This window comes from Peromyscus eremicus, chromosome 5, assembly GCF_949786415.1.
Source record: "Peromyscus eremicus chromosome 5, PerEre_H2_v1, whole genome shotgun sequence".
NCBI classification, from domain to species: Eukaryota; Metazoa; Chordata; class Mammalia; order Rodentia; family Cricetidae; genus Peromyscus; species Peromyscus eremicus.
Window position 1 is genome coordinate 103768707 of NC_081420.1, and position 10295 is coordinate 103779001.

Sequence of the window (10295 nt, forward strand, 5' to 3'; positions counted from 1 at the left end):
TTTTGGCTTTTTACACCCCCATTTTTGCCTCAGGGAGAAAACACTTTCTCCTGCTGCTTGGACTTAGCATTTCAGCTGTCCCCAGGACAAAAGCTTCCATAGGAAACTTTCTTCCCCATAAGCTCAGAGAAGAGCTTTTTTACTACCCAAAAAGCCCAAAGAAATATTTTTTCCCACTTTGCGTTTATAGCCCCCAAAGTTAGAAAATTGAAGAGTTTTTCTGTCTAGTTGCCTTACTTATTTTTTCCTACACGATCTTACACTTCTAAGTTTTTCCTACACTATATTACTACCCTATACCTTATACTTATTTTTCAGATAGAAATTGAGAAAGCGATAGAAGATAGAAAATTTTGACAGAAGAGAATTTTGCGCTGCAGCATCGGACATCCTTCCAGTCTGCTTTCCTTTTCTCTCGAGGATAAAACCCCTGCCTCTCAATATATATATAAAAATATATATTTTCCATAACACCGGCATGCCTTATCCACTGGCAGGGCTGACTCAGCACTTTCGCCAAAAACTCTAATAAAACTACTATTTTCCTTTATCTTTAGTCCCTATTACTTTGTCTTTAGTCCCTGTTCATTTGTCTTTAGTCCCCCCTTTTTTTAGTCCCCCCTTTTTTTCTTTAGTCCCTTTTTTTTCTTTTTTCTTTAGTCCCTGTTCATGGTGCCATTCTGTGGGGCGTTTACCCAACCACCCCCACAGTTCCCCAGAGTTTTCTTGAGTGCAAGCAGCAGGAAATATTAGATAGAAGGATTTATTGCGGAGAATATCTCGGAGAGAAACAGATAGAAAATAAAGGATAGGCTCGAGAGGGCCTCGAACCTATTCCATTGGGCCCCGACTGTCTCTGCCCCAGGGTTTTTATAGAGATGCCAAGGGGTGGAGCAAAAGACCTCCTTCCCCAGCACAGCCAAGTGCAGACCATCTCAGACACCTGCACTCAGGCCTGTGGTCCTAATCATCCTCTATGCCGACCTGCTGGGTAAAGCCACGAGGAACCCGAGAACGGGCTCCCACAGCTCTTTCTGTCTAACCCTGAAGTCTAGTGCACCCAGAGCCCCAAACAGTAGACTTTTCTCTTTAGTGGTTTGCAGTGTTCCCACTGGCATGGTGCAGCAATGGTTTCACTTGCCTCTTCAAATCAGTAAAGAACTCTACAGATTCAGTGTCTCCATCTAATTCTCTCTCTGTTCCAGACAGAATTTTTTATATTTGTAGCCCCTACCAGGAAAAGATGTTCTCTCTCTCTCTCTCTCTCTCTCTCTCTCTCTCTCTCTCTCTCCAACCTAAGGAATGACTGGGCTATGTAAGATTCCCTCAAGTTTAAAATTACAGAAGCAGTTTATTTATGTTACCTGGAAAACCTGGTGTGTTCTCTTAATCCTGGGAAGCTGTGTAGCATGACTTGGGGGAAGGTCCCCATGTGCTCTGTTACCCAGTGAGGCATCACTCAGAAACCTTTTGTGGATGATGATGGAGACCATAGTAAATATGTAGAATGAAAAAGAGTCTCAAATCTGTGTATACTGGACAGTTGTATGTACATATTCATATGAGAGAGAGAGAGACAGAGAGAGACAGAGAGAGACAGAGAGAGACAGAGAGAGACTGAAAGTTCACAGATATGGTCTAGACATTGAAGCAGGTAGTCTAACTGCAGATCCTCACCTCTCCCTCTTCTCCTCCAAATCCAGGCTCCTCAGCCTCATCCCCAGGTCTGCACTAGAACACCTGCTGCAGCCTCCCTTCCTCCCCCTGCACCCATCTCCAGGGGGTCCCACAGATCTTACCTTCTTAATGTCCCTATGCCCACATATTGCTTTGTTTCTGGCCCCAAATGCGTCAGGCACTACCCAGGAACCCACAGGCAACTTAGACCAGGGAAGTAAGTAAGGTTATTGCAGCTCTTCACCCTTCCCTCCACTCCTCCAAGTCCAATGCCCCCGTGTAATCCTCAGCACTGGAGTAGATCTGGTGTGGCCTCAACCCATTCACTGCCCTCATTCCTGGAGGACTAACTAAAAAACACTGCTTTCCTCACTCTTTGAACCCCTTCAGATGCCCCCCCCACCTCAAGTCCATCTCAATTCCTAAGTTTCCGCTCCCAAGGCGTACAAACACATTTTACCTCAAACTCCCAATGGCCAAACCTATTGAGTCCCAAAAGAATTTCCCGTGGCAACACACAGCTAACACACTCTCCTATGAAGAGGAGAAGGCAACAGAAACCAAGGAACAAAATGTCCACCCAACAGAGAAAAGACAAGATAACAACACTAAGAACTACAATTTTCCCAAACCCAGATGCCTAGATGTCAGTGTAAACACAGAATCAACGACAGGCAGGAAAAGATGTGTCCACCAGAGCCTAGCAACCCTACCACAGCAGGCTCTGAATATTTCAACATAGCTGAAGCACATGAAAAATAGTCTGCAATTAATGATAGATCCTTAAAGTAGAAAGGAATAGATACCTTAAAGAAATGTATGGAAACATAAACAGTAGAAAGAAATGAATAAAAGATGTCAAGATATGAAGTGGAAAGAGAATCAATAAAGAAACACAAACTGAGAAAGATGTAGAAATGAAAAATTAGGAATTGAACATAATCCACAATCAAGCTTCACCAACAGAATACAAGAGATGGAAGAGAGAATCTCACACATTGAAGACACAAGAGAAGAAATGGATACATGATTAAAGGAAAGATTACATCTAAAAATCTCCTGGAACAAAACTTGTAGGAAATCTGGGACACTGGAAAGACCAAATCTAAGAATAATAGGATTAGAAGAAGGAGAAGATACCCAGGACAAAGGCACAGAGAATGTATTCAACAAGACCATAGAAGGAAATTTCCATAACCTAAAGAAAATGATGTCTATCAAGGTCCAAGAGGCATACAAACCACCAAATAGACTGGATCAGAAAAGAAGTTCCTCTCAGAACATAGTAATAAAAACACTGAATGTACAGATCAAAGAAGGAATACTAAAAGCCAAACAGGCAAAAGACCAAGTAATATATCAAGGTAGACCTATTAGAAATACACTTGATTTCTCAATGGAGACTCTAAAATCCAGAAGGGCCTAGGCAGATGTGCTGTAGAGAGTCTGAGACCACAGAGGCCAACCCATATTATTATACCTAGAAAAACTTTGTATCACCATAGATGGAGAAAATGAGACATGCCATGATAAAACCAAATTTAAACAATATCTATCTATAGAGCCAGCCATAAAGACAGTGCTAGAAGGAAGTCTCCAACCTAAAGAGGATAAGTACATTCAAGAAAATATAGGGATTAAGTAATCCAGGCAACAAATAGAACAGGAAAGTCAAAAGAAGAGAAACACACACACACACACACACACACACACACACACACACACGAACACACACACACACTCACATACAGCATTACCACCAACAGCACTACCACTGCCACCAATACCAACACCACCAACAGCAACAGCAACACCAACAGCAACATCAACAAAATAACAGAAATCAACAATCATTGGTCATTGCTGTCTCTCAACATTAGTAGTTTCAATTCCCCAACAAAAAGACACAGATGAACAGAATGAATGGGAAAACCGGATCCATTCTTCTGCTGCATCCAAAAAATACACCCTAACATCAAAGCTAGATATCATCTCCAGGTAAAATGTTGGATAAAAGATTTTCCAAGCAAATAGATCTAAGAAGCAAGCTAGTGTGGCCATTTTAATAACCAACAAAGCAAAGTTCAAATCTGCACACCTACGAATACATAATTTTTGACAAAGAAGCCAAAACTGTACAATGGAAAAAAGAAAGCATCTTCAACAAATGGTGCTGGCATAACTGGATGTCAACATGTAGAAGGCTACAAATAGATCCATATCTGTCACCATGCACAAAACTTAAGTCCAAGTGGATCAAAGACCTCAACATAAATCCAGTTACTCTGAACCTGATAGAAGAGAAAGGAGGAAGTAGTCTTGAATGCATTGGCACGGGAGATCACTTCCTAAATATAACACCAGTAGCACAGACACTGAGAGAAACAATCAATCAATGGGACCTCTTGAAACTGAGAAACTTTTGTAGAGCAAAGGACACGGTCAACAAGACAAAGCAACAGCCTACAGAATGGGAGAAGATCTTTACCAACCCCATATCTGACAGTGGGCTGATATCCAGAATATATAAAGAACTCAAGAAATTAGACATCAAAATGCCCAACAGTCCACTTAAGAAATGGGCTATAGAGCTAAACAGAGTTCTTAACAGAAGGAAACTCAAATGGCTGAAAGACATTTAAGGAATGGCTCAACATCCCTAATCATCATGGAAATACAAATCAAAATGGCTCTGAGATATCACCTTTACCTGTCAGAATGGCTAAGATCAAAAACACTGAAGACACCTTATGCTGGAGAGGATGTGGAGCAAGGAGAACTCTCCTCCACTGTTGGTGGGAATGCAAGCTTGTACAGCCACTTTGGAAATCAATATGGCACTTTCTTAGAAAATTAAGAATCAATCTCCCCCAAGACCCAGCTATACCACTCTTGGGCATATTCCCAAGGAATGCTCAATCATACCACAAGGACACATGCTCAGCTATGTTCATAGCAGCATTATTTGTAATAGCCAGAACCTAGAAACAACCTAGATGTCCTTCAACTGAAGAATGGATAAAGAAAATGTGGTAATATATACAATGGAGTACTACTCAGCAGAGAAAAACAATGACATCATGAGGTTTGCAGGCAAATGGATGGATCTAGAAAAAAATCATCCTGAGTGAGGTAACCCAGACTCAGAAAGACAAACATGGTATGTACTCACTCATAGGAGGATACTAGATGTAAAACAAAGGATGACTAGACTGCTACTCACAACTCCAGGGAAGCTACCTAGAAAACAGGAACCTAAGAAAGACACAGGGATCTCCCAATGACAGAGAAATGGATGAGATCTACATGAGCAAACTGGACATGAAGGGGGGGGGTAATGAAGGGCAAGGGTCGAGGGAAAGAGAGCTTAGGGGAGTGGGAGGTCTCAGCTGGATCAAAAACAGAGAGGGAAAACAAGGAAAAGGAGACCATGATAAATGAAGACCCCACGGGAATAGGAAGAAGCAAAGTGCTAGAGAGGTCCCCAGATATCCACAAAGATACCTCTACAATAGACTACTGGCAATGGTTGAGAGAAAGCCCGAAGTGATCTACTATGGTGATCAGATGGCCAAACACCCTAACTGTCATGCTAGAGCTCTCATCCAATGACTGATGGAAGCAGATGCAGAGATCCACGGCCATGCTACAGGTGGAGCTCTGGGAGTCCAATCAGCAAGAAAGAGGAGGGATTTTTATGAGTGAGAATTGTTGAGACCATGATTGGAAAAAGCACAGAAACAAATAGCCAAACTAGTGGAAACACATGAACTATGAACCAATAGCTGAGGAGCCCCCAACTGGAATAGGCCCTCTGGATAAGTGAGACAGCTGATTAGCTTGAACGGTTTGAGAGGCCCCCAGGCAATGGGATCAGGACCTGTCCTTAGTGCATGAGCTGGCTGTTTGGAACCTGGGGCCTATGCAGGGACACTTTGCTCAGCCTGGGTGAAGGGAGGAGGGGACTGGACCTGTGTGGATTGAATCTACCAGACTGAGCTGAATCCCCAGGGGAGTTCTTGCCCTGGAAGAGATGGGAATGGGGGGTTGGCTGAGGGGAGATTGGGAGGGGGCGTTGGAGGAGGGAGGACAGGGGAATCTGTGGCTGATATGTAAAATTAAATTAAATTGTAAAATAATTTTTTAAAAAATGAATCAGAAGAAATAGGGAAGGAAACTTCACACTCATCAAAGGAAAAATTCACCAGGAGAACATTTCAATTCTTTGCATCTATGCCACAAACACGAGGATACAAAGGTCGAAAAAGAAACACTAATATAGCTGAAATCACATTCTGACCCTCACACACTGATAGAGGGAGACTTCAAAACCCATTCTGGAAAATGGACAGACCATACAGACAAAACTAAACAGAGAAATGTGGAAGCTAAAATATGTTATAAACCAAATAGACCTAACAGATATTTACAGAACATTTCCCCTAAACACAAAGAATATACCTTCTTCTCAGCACCTCTTGACTTTCTCCATAATTGACCACATTTGGACACAAAGCAAGTCTCAACAAATAGAAAAAAAAAGAAGTAACGCCCTGAATCCTATCTGACCACCATGGATTAAAGCTGGATATTAACAACAACAGAAACATAAAGAAACCAAACAACTCTCTATTGAATTTTCATTCAGGGTCAAGACAGAATTCGGAAAGAAATTCTGAACTTATGGGACACAATGAAGGCAACTTCATGGCACTAAGTACCTACACACAAAAACTGGAACATCTTACACTAGTAACTCAGCAGAACACTTGAAAGCTCTAAAACAAAAAGTAGTGACATCAAAAGGAGTAGATGGCAAGAAGTAATCTAACAATATAGGGATGAAATCAATAATATAGAAAAACAATACAAAGAATCAATGAAACAAAGAATTTATTCTTGAGACAATCAATAAGATTTATCAAAACTTTTATCCAAAAGACCAAAGGGGGGTATAGAAGATTTATATTAACAAAATTAGAAATAAAAAGAGGGATATAACAACAAACATCAAAGAAATACAGAAAATCATAAAAACATACTTTAAAAACATGCACTTCATCAAACTGGAAATTCTGAAGGAAATGGATAATTTTCTCCATACATGCCCCTTACAAAAGATATATCAAGATCAGATAAGCAATTTATATAGACCTACAACCCCTACTGAAATAAAAGTAGTCGTTGAGAGCCTCCCAATCAAAAGCAGCCCAGGGCTAGATGGTTTTAGTGTAGAATACTACTAGACTTTCAAAGAATAGTTAATATCAGTATTCACCAAATTATTTCACAAAATAGAAACAAAAGGAACATTGTCAAATTCATTTTTAAAAGCTTCAATTACCCTGATACCCAAACAGCAATTTTTTCTTTCTTAAAAACATAGATGCAAAAATACTCAATAAAATATTTACAAACTGAATCCAAGACCCATCAAAAAGATCATCCACCATGATTAAGTAGGCTCCATCCCAGAGATGCAAGTAGACTCCATCCCAGAGATGCAGGGATGGTTCAACATTGGTAAATTGATAAATATAGTCCACCATATAAATGAACTGAAAGAAAAAATGCATGATCACCTCATTAGATGCAGAAAAGGCCTTCAATAAAATCCAATACTCCTTCATGTTAAAAGTCTTGAAGTGATTAGATACATACCTCAACATAATAAAGGCAATTTACAGCAAATCCATAGCCAACTTAAATAGACAGAAATTAAAAGCAATTCCACTAAAATCAGGAATAGGACAAGGTTGTCCACTCTCTCCATATCTATTCAATATAGTATTGGAATTCTAAGCTAGCAAAATAAGACAACTGAAAGAGGTCAAAGGGATACAAATTGGAAAGGAAGAAGTCAAAGTATCTTTATGTGCAGATGATATGACAGTATGCATAAGTGACCTAAAAATTCCACTAGGAAATTTCTATAGCTGATAAACATTTTATCAAAGTAGCTGGATACAAAATTAACTCACAAAAATCAGTTGCCCTCCTATATACAAAAGACAAAATTTGACTGAGAAATCAGGGAAATATCTCTCACAATCACCTCAAGTAACATGAAATCACTTGAGGAATCTCTAAGCAAGTGAAAGGTTTTTACGATAAAAAGTTCAAGTCATTGAAGAAAAAATTGAAGACCATATCAGAAGATGGGAAGATCTTCCATGATCGTGGATCAGTAAAATTGACATAGTAAAAATGACCATCCTCCAAATAGGACTCTACAGATCAATGCAACTCACTCCAAAATTCCAACATAATACTTCACAATTTCTAGCTTCATATGGAAGCACAAAACACCCAGGATAGCTAAGAAATCTTGAATAATAAAAGAAATGCTAGTGTTATCACTCTCCCAGATTTCAAGTAGTTTTGCAAAACTGTAATAAAAATAGCATGGTACTGGCGTGAAAACAAGACAAATTGATCAATGGAACCAAATTGAAGACCAAGACATAAGTCCACACATCTATGGACACCTGATTTCTGACAAAGAGGCCAGAAGTACACACTGGGAAGAAGACAGCATCTTTAATAAATGGTGCTGGTCAAACTGGAGAGCTGCATATAGAAGAATGCAGACAGATCCATATGGACTTCCTGAAGAAAACTCAACTCCCAACGCATCAGAGACCTCAACCTAAAAGGAGATATACTGAACATGATAGAAAGGAAAGTGGGGAATGACCTTGAATGAACTGGCAGAGGAAAGGATTTTCTGAACAGAACACCTTTAGCACAGGTACTAAGATCAACAAGTAATAAATAAGGCCTCATGAAACTGAGAAGTTTCTGCACAGAAAAGGACACTGTCAGTCAGACAAAGAGGCAGCCAACAGAATGGGATCAAATTTTGCCAACTATACATCTGGGAGAGGGTTAATATCCAAAATACATAAAGAACTCAAGAAACTAGATATCAAAAAACAAGTATCTTGATTAAAAATCAGGTACAGATCTAAACAGAATTCTTAATAGAGGAAACTCAAATGACTGAGAAACACCTAAAGAAATATTTAAAATCCTTAGCCATCAGGGAAATACAAATCAATACATTTCACCATACACATGTCAGAATGACTAAGATCAAGAAGTGACAGCTCATGCTGGCAAGAATGTGAAAAAAGAGGAACCCTCCTCTATTGCTGGTGGGAGAGTAAACTTGTACAACTACTATGGAAATCAGCGTGGCAATTTCTGGGGAAGATGGGAATTGATCTCCCTCGAGATCCAGCTCTGCCACTCCTGGGCATATACCTAAAGCCTGACAACTTCTTTAAATGTTTACTACATATGTCATGACTTAGCACATTTGTTCTAAATTATAAATCCAAAATCTGAATACATGTGATCACATGAAATCATGTGTGAGAATATTGGTACAGCTTTATTAAAAACCAGAACTAGGATGGAAGGCCCATACCTATAATGCAACCTCTCAGGAAGCAAAGGCAGTGAGGTCATGAGTTCAGGGCTAAATGGCTACATTGAGACCTTGTCCCCCCCAAAAAGAGTAAATAAACAAGTGAAATGGTGGTGATTAGATTAAATGGATAGAACATGTTGTGTGCACACTTGGATGGCATTCCACAATAACACAAAACGAAAACATTATGTAAAGTGACATAGCCAGTCACAGAATATTCTAGCCACAATATAGCAAGATAAAGTAATGTCTTATTGCTTTGAAGCAGGGTCAAAGGTCGTGAATGATAGCAAAGGGGCCCAAGGAAAGCCTTTGGTGGGGGAGTGAGGTCTGTTCTATAACTGATGTGGTGGCAGTTGCATGCTTTGAAATTTTCTCAGACTTACTAAACCATACACCTAAAATAGATTAATTTAATTGCATTTAAACAATCCGCAGCAGTCAGAGGGTATAGTTCACGGGTAGAGCACTTGCCTAACATCCACAAGCCTTAATTAAGATCAATTCCCAGCCCCATAAAAAAATCCACATTCAAGCTACTAAAAATAAGATAATTATTAAAAGTCGAAAACACATTGTGACCCCCTGTTGGAAGTTTAGTGTGTATGTATAGAACTGAAAATCAGAGGCAAGCTAGCAATAGGAACATCAATAATTGCTCTACATATAGAATGGAAAAAACCTGCATGGTCAGTCTCACTAACAGGAAAATCTCCTTGCCTCCAGTTCAGGTCATCAGGGACCTAATGTTGTCCTTGGGATGCCATTGTTTACACATTCTACCACGAGACAGCACAAGATGTAATCCTTGTGATCTCCAGCCAGAGACCTGTTTCTTATCACACAGCAAATCTGTGGCTAGTTGGACCCTGAAATTATCAATCTACAAAACTATAATTTGTTACTGTTTGTAACTTACTGAGGTTATGTTTTTTGTTTTGTTTCTGAGATGTGGATCTTGTTATCTTGCCCTGGGCTTATGTAATCCTCCTGCCTCAGTCTCCAAACATCTGAGGACACAGACACTAAGAGTCCAGTTGGTGGTTTATTATCTGTTGGGAACAGCATTGTGACTTACGAAGGCAATGGGGCTTAGGGAAATCAGGTTTTCTATTGGCAATGGACAAATATGAAAAAGACATGAATTTGTTGAGAGAGGACATGGGATTTCCCACAGTTAATA